This window comes from Triticum dicoccoides, chromosome 2A (assembly GCF_002162155.2).
Source record: "Triticum dicoccoides isolate Atlit2015 ecotype Zavitan chromosome 2A, WEW_v2.0, whole genome shotgun sequence".
NCBI lineage: Eukaryota > Viridiplantae > Streptophyta > Magnoliopsida > Poales > Poaceae > Triticum > Triticum dicoccoides.
In genome coordinates this window covers 44669463-44678266 of record NC_041382.1, presented here as the reverse complement: position 1 = coordinate 44678266, position 8804 = coordinate 44669463, and positions in this window count along the sequence as shown.

Genomic DNA, 8804 nt, shown 5'->3' with positions numbered 1-8804 from the left:
ATAGTGGGGGGAAGGGAGGGCAACCAAACCTAAGCCCTGGCGCCTCCCTCTCCCTCCCATGACACATCTCCCTCCTCCCGCAGCGCTTGGCGAAGCCCTGTTGGAATCCCGCTACTTCCACCACCACGCCGTCGTGCTGCTGGATCTCCATCAACCTCTCCTTCCCCCTTGCTGGATCAAGAAGGAGGATACGTTGCTGCTCCGTACGTGTGTTGAACGCGGAGGTGCCGTCCGTTCGGCGCTAGGATCATCGGTGATTTGGATCACGACGAGTACGACTCCATCAACCCCGTTCTCTTGAACGCTTCCACGCGCGATCTACAAGGGTATGTAGATCCACTCCTCCCTCGTTGCTAGATGACTCCATAGATTGATCTTGGTGACACATAGGAAAATTTTGAATTATTGCTACGTTCCCCAACAGTGGCATCATGAGCTAGGTCTATGCGTAGTTTCTATGCACGAGTAGAACACAAAGTAGTTGTGGGCGTTGATTTTGTTCAATATGCTTACCGTTACTAGTCCAATCTTGATTCGGCGGCATTGTAGGATGAAGCGGCCCGGACCGACCTTACACGTACTCTTATGTGAGACTGGTTCCACCGACTGACATGCACTAGTTGCATAAGGTGGCTAGCGGGTGTCCATCTCTCCCACTTTAGTCGGATCGGATTCGATGAAAAGGGTCCTTATGAAGGGTAAATAGCTATTGGCATATCACGTTGTGGTTTTTGCGTAGGTAAGAAACGTTCTTGCTAGAAACCCATAGCAGCCACGTAAAACATGCAAACAACAATTAGAGGACGTCTAACTTGTTTTTGCAGGGTATGCTATGTGATGTGATATGGCCAAAAGGATGTGATGAATGATATATGTGATGTATGAGATTGATCATGTTCTTGTAATAGGAATCACGACTTGCATGTCGATGAGTATGACAACCGGCAGGAGCCATAGGAGTTGTCTTAATTTATTTATGACCTGCGTGTCAACATAAACGTCATGTAATTACTTTACTTTATTGCTAACCGTTAGCTGTAGTTGTAGAAGTAATAGTTGACGAGACAACTTCATGAAGACACGATGATAGAGATCATGATGATGGAGATCATGGTGTCATGCCAGTGACGATGATGATCATGGAGCCCCGAAGATGGAGATCAAGAGGAGCAAAGTGATGATGGCCATATCATGTCACTATTTGATTGCATGTGATGTTTATCATGTTTATGCATCTTGTTTACTTAGGACGACGGTAGTAAATAAGATGATCCCTCATAATAATTTCAAGAAAGTGTTCCCCCTAACTGTGCACCGTTGCGACAATTCATTGTTTCGAAGCACCACGTGATGATCGGGTGTTAGGTTCTAACGTTCACATACAACGGGTGTAAGACAGATTTACACACGCGAAACACTTAGGTTGACTTGACGAGCCTAGCATGTACAGACATGGCCTCGGAACACAAGAGACCGAAAGGTCGAGCATGAGTCATATGGTAGATACAATCAACATGAAGATGTTCACCGATGATGACTAGTCCGTCTCACGTGATGATCGGACACGGCCTAGTTGACTCGGATCATGTAATCACTTAGATGACTAGAGGGATGTCTATCTGAGTGGGAGTTCACAAGATGAACTTAATTATCCTGAACATAGTCAAAAGGTCTTCGCAAATTATGCCGTAGCTCGCGCTTCAGTTCTACTGTTTAGATATGTTCCTAGAGAAAATTTAGTTGAAAGTTGATAGTAGTAATTATGCGGACTAGGTCCGTAAACTGAGGTTTGTCCTCATTGCTTCATAGAAGGCTTATGTCCTTAATGCACCGCTCAGTGTGCTGAACCTCGAACGTTGTCTATGGATGTTGCGAACATCTGACATACACATTTTGATAACTACGTGATAGTTCAGTTAAACGGCTTAGAGTTGAGGCACCAAAGACGTTTTGAAACGTCGCGAAACATATGAGATGTTTCGAGGGCTGAAATTGGGATTTCAGGCTCGTGCCCACGTCAAGAGGTATAAGACCTCCGACGATTTTCTTAGCCTGCAAACTAAGGGAGAAAAGCTCAATTGTTGAACTTGTGCTCAGATTGTCTGAGTACAACAATCGCTTGAATCGAGTGGGAGTTGATCTTCCAGTTGAGATAGTGATGTTTCTCCGAAGCCATTACCACCAAGCTGCTAGAGCTTCGTGATGAACTATAATATATCAGGGACATATATGATGATCCTTGAGATATTCGCGATGTTTGACACCACAAAAGTAGAAATCAAGAAGGAGCATCAATTGTTGATGGTTGGTGAAACCACTAGTTTCAAGAAGGGCAAGGGCAAGAAGGGATACTTCATGAAACGGCAAATCAGCTGCTGCTCAAGTGAAGAAACCCAAGGTTGAACCCAAACCCGAGACTAAGTGCTTCTGTAATAAGGGGAACAGCCACTGGAGCAGAATTACCCTAGATACTTGGTAGATGAGAAGGCTGGCAAGGTCGATAGAAGTATATTGGATATACATTGTGTTGATGTGTACTTTACTAGTACTCCTAGTAGCACCAGGGTATTAGATACCGGTTCGGTTGCTAAGTGTTAGTAACTCGAAATAAAAGCTACGGAATAAACGGAGACTAGCTAAAGGTGAGATGACGATATGTGTTGGAAGTATTTCCAAGGTTGATCAAATATCGTACGCTCCCTCTACCATCGAGATTGGTGTTTGCGTTGAGCATAGACATGATTGGATTATGTCTATCGCAATACGGTTATTCATTTAAAGAGAATAATGGTTACTCTGTTTATTTGAATAATACCTTCAATGGTCTTACACCTAAAATGAATGGTTTATTGAATCTCGATCGTAGTGATACACATGTTCATGCCAAAAGACATAAGATAGTAATGATAGTACCACCTACTTGTGGCACTGCCACTTAAGTCATATCGGTATAAAACGCATGAAGAGGCTCCATGTTGATGGATCTTTGGACTCACTCATTTTTTGAAAGGTTTGAGACATGTGAACCACGTCTATTGGTGTATATGCATGAAGAAACTCCATGCAAATGGACCTTTTGGACTCACTTGATTTTGAATCACTTGAGACATGCAAATCATACCACATGGGCAAGATGACTGAAAGCCTCGTTTTCAGTAAAATGGAACTAGAAAGCAACTTGTTGGAAGAAATACATTTTGATGTGTGCAGTCCAATGAGTGCTGAGGCGTGTAGTGGATATCGTTATGTTCTTATTTCATAGATGATTTGAGTAGATGTTGAGTACATTTACTTGATAAATCACGAGTCTGAATTATTGAAAGGTTCAAGTAATTTCAGGGTGAAGTTGAAAGATCGTCGTGACAAGAGGATAAAATATCTATGATATGATCATAGAGATGAATATCTGAATTACGAGTTTGGCACAGAATTAAGACATTGTGGAAATTGTTTCACAACTAAAACAGCCTGGAACACCATAGTGTGATGGTGTGTCCGAACATCATAACTGCACCCTATTAATTGGATATGATGCATACCATGATGTCTCTTATCGAATTACCACGATAGTTTATGGGTTAGGCATTAGAGATAACCACATTCACTTTAAATAGGGCACCACGTAATTCCGATGAGATGACACCGTATGAACTATGGTTTAGAGAAACCTAAGCTGTCATTTCTTAGAAGTTTGGGGCTGCGACGCTTATGTGAAAAAGTTTCAGGCTGATAAGCTCGAACCCAAAGCGGATAAATGCATCTTCGTAGGACACCCAAAACAGTTGGGTATACCTCCTGTCTCAGATCCGAAAGCAATAAGGGATTGTTTCTAGAATTGGGTCCTTTCTCGAGGAAAAGTTTCTCTCGAAAGAATTGAGTGGGAGGATGGTGGAGACTTGATGAGGTTATTGAACCGTCTCTTCAACTAGTGTGTGGCAGGGCATAGAAGTTGTTCCTGTGGCACCTACACCAATTGAAGTGGAAGCTTATGATAGTGATCATGAAACTTCAGATCAAGTCACTACCAAACCTCGTGGGATGACAAGGATGCGTACTACTTCAGAGTGGTACGTAATCCTGTCTTGGAAGTCATGTTGCTAGACAACAATGAACCTACGAGCTATGGAGAAGCGATGGTGGGCCCGGATTCCGATAAATGGCTCGAGGCCATAAAATCCGAGAGAGGGTCCATGTATGAAAACAAAGTGTAGACTTTGGCAGAACAGCTCGATGGTCGTAAGGCTGTTGAGTGCAGATGGATTTTTAAAAGGAAGATGGACAATGATGGTAGGTATCACCATTAAGAAAGCTCGACTTGTCGTTAAGATGTTTTCCGACAAGTTCAAGGAGTTGACTGCGATGAGACTTTCTCACTCGTAGCGATGCTAAGAGTCTGTTGGAATTATATTAGCAATTACTGCATTATTTGTGAAATCTTGCAGATAGGATGCCAAAAACCATTGTTTCCTCGACGATTTTTGAGGAAAGGTTGTATGTGATACAACCGGAAGGTTTTGTTAATGCTGAAAGATGCTAATAAGTATGCAAAGCTCCAGCAATCCTTCTAAGGACTGGAGTAAGCATCTCGGAGTTGGAATGTATGCTTTGATAAGATGATCAAAGTTTTGGGTGTATACAAAGTTTATGAGAAACTTGTATTTCCAAAGAAGTGAGTGGGAGCACTATAGAATTTCTGATGAATATATGTTGTTGACATATTGTTGATCAGAAATGGCGTAGAATTTCTGGAAAGCATATAGGGTTATTTGGAAAGTGTTTTTCAATGGAAAGCCTGGATTAAGCTACTTGAACATTGAGCATCAAGATCTATAAGTTTAGATCAAAACGCTTAATGGTACTTTCAAATGAGCACATACCTTGACATGATCTTGAAGGTGTTCAAGATGGATCAGTCAAAGAAGGAGTTCTTGCCTGAGTTGTAAGGTATGAAGTTAAGACTTAAAGCTCGACCACGGCAGAATAGAGAGAAAGGACGAAGGTCGTCCCCTATGCTTAAGACATAGGCTCTCTACAGTATGCTATGCTGTGTACCGCACCTGAAATGTGCCTTGCCATGAGTCAGTCAAGGGGTACAAGAGTGATCCAAGAATGGATCACAAGACAGCGGTCAAAGTTATCCTTGGTAACTAGTGGACTAAGGAATTTTCTCGATTATGGAGGTGGTAAAGAGTTCATCATAAAGGGTTACGCCGATGCAAACTTTGACACTAATCCAGATTATTCTGAGTAGTAAACTGGATTCGTATAGTAGAACAGTTATTTGGAATAGCTCCAAATGTAGCGTAGTAGTTGCATCTACAAGATGACATAGAAATTTGCGAAGTACATACGGATCTGAAAGATTCAGACCCGTTGACTATAACATCTCTCACAAGCATAACATGATCAAACCCAGAACTCATCGAGTGTTAATCACATGGTAATGTGAACTAGATTATTGACTCTAGTAAACTCTTTGGGTGTTAGTCACATGGGGATGTGACCTTGAGTGTTAATCACATATCGATGTGAACTGGATTATTGACTCTAGTGCAAGTGGGAGACTGTTGGAAATATGCCCTAGAGGCAATAATAAATTAGTTATTATTATATTTCCTTGTTCATGATAATCGTTTATTATCCATGCTAGAATTGTATTGATAGGAAACTCAGATACATGTGTGGATACATAGACAACACCATGTCCCTAGTAAGCCTCTAGTTGACTAGCTCGTTGATCAATAGATGGTTACGGTTTCTTGACCATGGACATTGGATGTCGTTGATAACGGGATCACATCATTAGGAGAATGATGTGATGGACAAGACCCAATCCTAAGCCTAGCACAAGATCATGTAGTTCATATGCTATAGATTTTCTAATGTCAAGTATCATTTCCTTAGACCATGAGATTGTGCAACTCCCGGATACCGTAGGAATACTTTGGGTGTGCCAAACGTCACAACGTAACTGGGTGGCTATAAAGGTACACTACAGGTATCTCCGAAAGTGTCTGTTGGGTTGGCACGAATCGAGAGTGGGATTTGTCACTCCGTGTAAACAGAGAGGTATCTCTGGGCCCACTCGGTAGGACATCATCATAATGTGCACAATGTGATCAAGGAGTTGATCACGGGATGATGTGTTACGAAACGAGTAAAGAGACTTGCCGGTAACGAGATTGAACAAGGTATCGGGATACCGACGATCGAATCTCGGGCAAGTATCGTACCGCTAGACAAAGGGAATTGTATACGGGATTGATTAAGTCCTTGACATCGTGGTTCATCCGATGAGATCATCGTGGACCATGTGGGAGCCAACATGGGTATCCAGATCCCGCTGTTGGTTATTGACCGGAGAGTCATCTCGGTCATGGCTGCATGTCTCCCGAACCCGTAGGGTCTACACACTTAAGGTTTGGTGATGCTAGGGTTATAGAGATATTAGTATGCGGTAACCCGAAAGTTGTTCGGAGTCCTGGATGAGATCCCGGACGTCACGAGGAGTTCCGGAATGGTCCGGAGGTAAAGAATTATATATAGGAAGTGCTATTTCGGCCATCGGGACAAGTTTCGGGGTCACCGGTATTGTACCGGGACCACCGGAAGGGTCCCGGGGGTCCACCGGGTGGGGCCACCTGCCCTGGGGGCGACATGGGCTGTAGGGGGTGCGCCTTGGCCTATATGGGCCAAGGGCACCAGCCCCAAGAGGCCCATGTGCCAAGAGTCAAGGGAAAGGAAGAGTCCTAAAGGGGGAAGGCACCTCCGAGGTGCCTTGGGGAGGAGGGACTCCTCCCTTGGCCGCACCCTTCCTTGGAGGAAGGGCCAAGGCTGCGCCCCCCCCCCCTCTCCCTTGGCCCTATATATAGTGGGGGGAAGGGAGGGCAACCAAATCTAAGCCCTGGCGCCTCCCTCTCCCTCCCATGACACATCTCCCTCCTCCCGCAGCGCTTGGCGAAGCCCTGTTGGAATCCCGCTACTTCCACCACCACGCCGTCGTGCTGCTGGATCTCTATCAACCTCTCCTTCCCCCTTGCTGGATCAAGAAGGAGGAGACGTAGCTGCTCCATACGTGTGTTGAACACGGAGGTGCCGTCCGTTCGGCGCTAGGATCATCGGTGATTTGGATCACGACGAGTACGACTCCATCAACCCCGTTCTCTTGAACGCTTCCGCGCGCGATCTACAAGGGTATGTAGATCCACTCCTCCCTCGTTGCTAGATGACTCCATAGATTGATCTTGGTGACACGTAGGAAAATTTTGAATTATTGCTACGTTCCCCAACACTTTCTAGGGTTCGAAGTGAAGCAAAGAAGAGAAGGAACCTTCATCAACCAAGCCAAATATACTCAAGACATGCTCAAGAGATTCAAGCTAAGTGATGTCAAGCCGGCTTCCACTCCTGGTGGTCAAACGAATCTTTCGATATTTGGTTCATACCCCAAACTTTGGCTTATGGTACCCAAGAGGAGCAAACTTCAAGCTTGTAGGGTATTCGGATTCTGATTGGGCGGGAGACAAAGTGGATAGGAAGTCCACTTCCGGATGGTGCCAATTCCTTGGTTGCTCTTTGGTAAGTTGGTCTTCCAAAAAGCAAAGTTGTGTGTCTCTCTCGTCCACCGAAGCGGAGTATGTGGCGGCCGGTAGTTGTTGTGCACAACTCTTATGGATGAGGCAAACTTTAAAGGATTACGGTGTCATTTGTGACAAAGTGCCTCTTTGGTGTGACAATGAAAGTGCCATCAAGATCTCTCTCAACCCGGTGCAACACTTCAAGACGAAGCATATTGAGATCCGGTATCACTTCATCCGGGATCACATTAGGCGAGGAGAGATCGAGCTCAACTATGTCAACGCTCATGATAACCTTGCAGATATTTTTCACGAAGCCCTTGGACGAAGCAAGATTTCGCGAGTTAAGGCATGAGCTCAATATCATTGATTTGAGCAATGTTGCTTGAACCCTTGCACACCCCACCATACTCAATGTGTTGTCTTGTTTAGATGTAGGCATGTACATAGGGGGAGTGTTGTTCTCTCAATGAACTCTCCCTCCCCCCATTATGCATAAATTGATCAAGTCTTTCACATTAGCCATGTTTGATGGTACTTGTGCTTCAAAGATGAGTTTTGGTCATGGACCCAAGGATAATTCTTCGCGATGCCATACCAATTGACTCAAACATAGGTGGCTACGGCCACCGCCCTCTCTTTTGAGAGGTGGTGTCTCGTGGTTGTTTCGTTTTGTGTTCGCCTTTCTGCCTTTGTGTGTAGCGTGGTCTTGTGGTGTCGTGTTGCCTCGGAGTGTTCGTGAAAAGACCTCGTTTTTCGTGTGCTTGAAACGTGCATCTTCTTGAGCCCACGGTACTACCGCGGCTTGCCGCGGTACTACCGCTTTGAGAGGCACGGTACTACCGCGCCATAGCGCGGTACTACCGCTCAGGTGCGGTACTTCCGCCGAGCGGTACTACCGCGACGAGGCACGGTACTACCGCGTCGTCGAGGGAGCGTGGGGGTTATGACTCGGGCAGGGGAGTTCCAACTCCCCATACCCATTCACTCGTCTCTCTCCCCACGTCTCTCTCTCTCTCTTGCTCAAGAACGGCGCTGGAGGTCCTCGCCAAATCTCCGTCTCCGGACACTCTCCTCGGATTCTGACCAGTGGGATCGTTCCCCACCACTTCCTCTTGCCATGGACCAAGGTTTTTCCCCAAATCCCTCTTTTTCTTGGTTGTTCTCTCGCTTCTAGGTTTTTGGGGAGATGCTTGTTGTTCTTGAGATTTTAGGCCAAATCTGTGC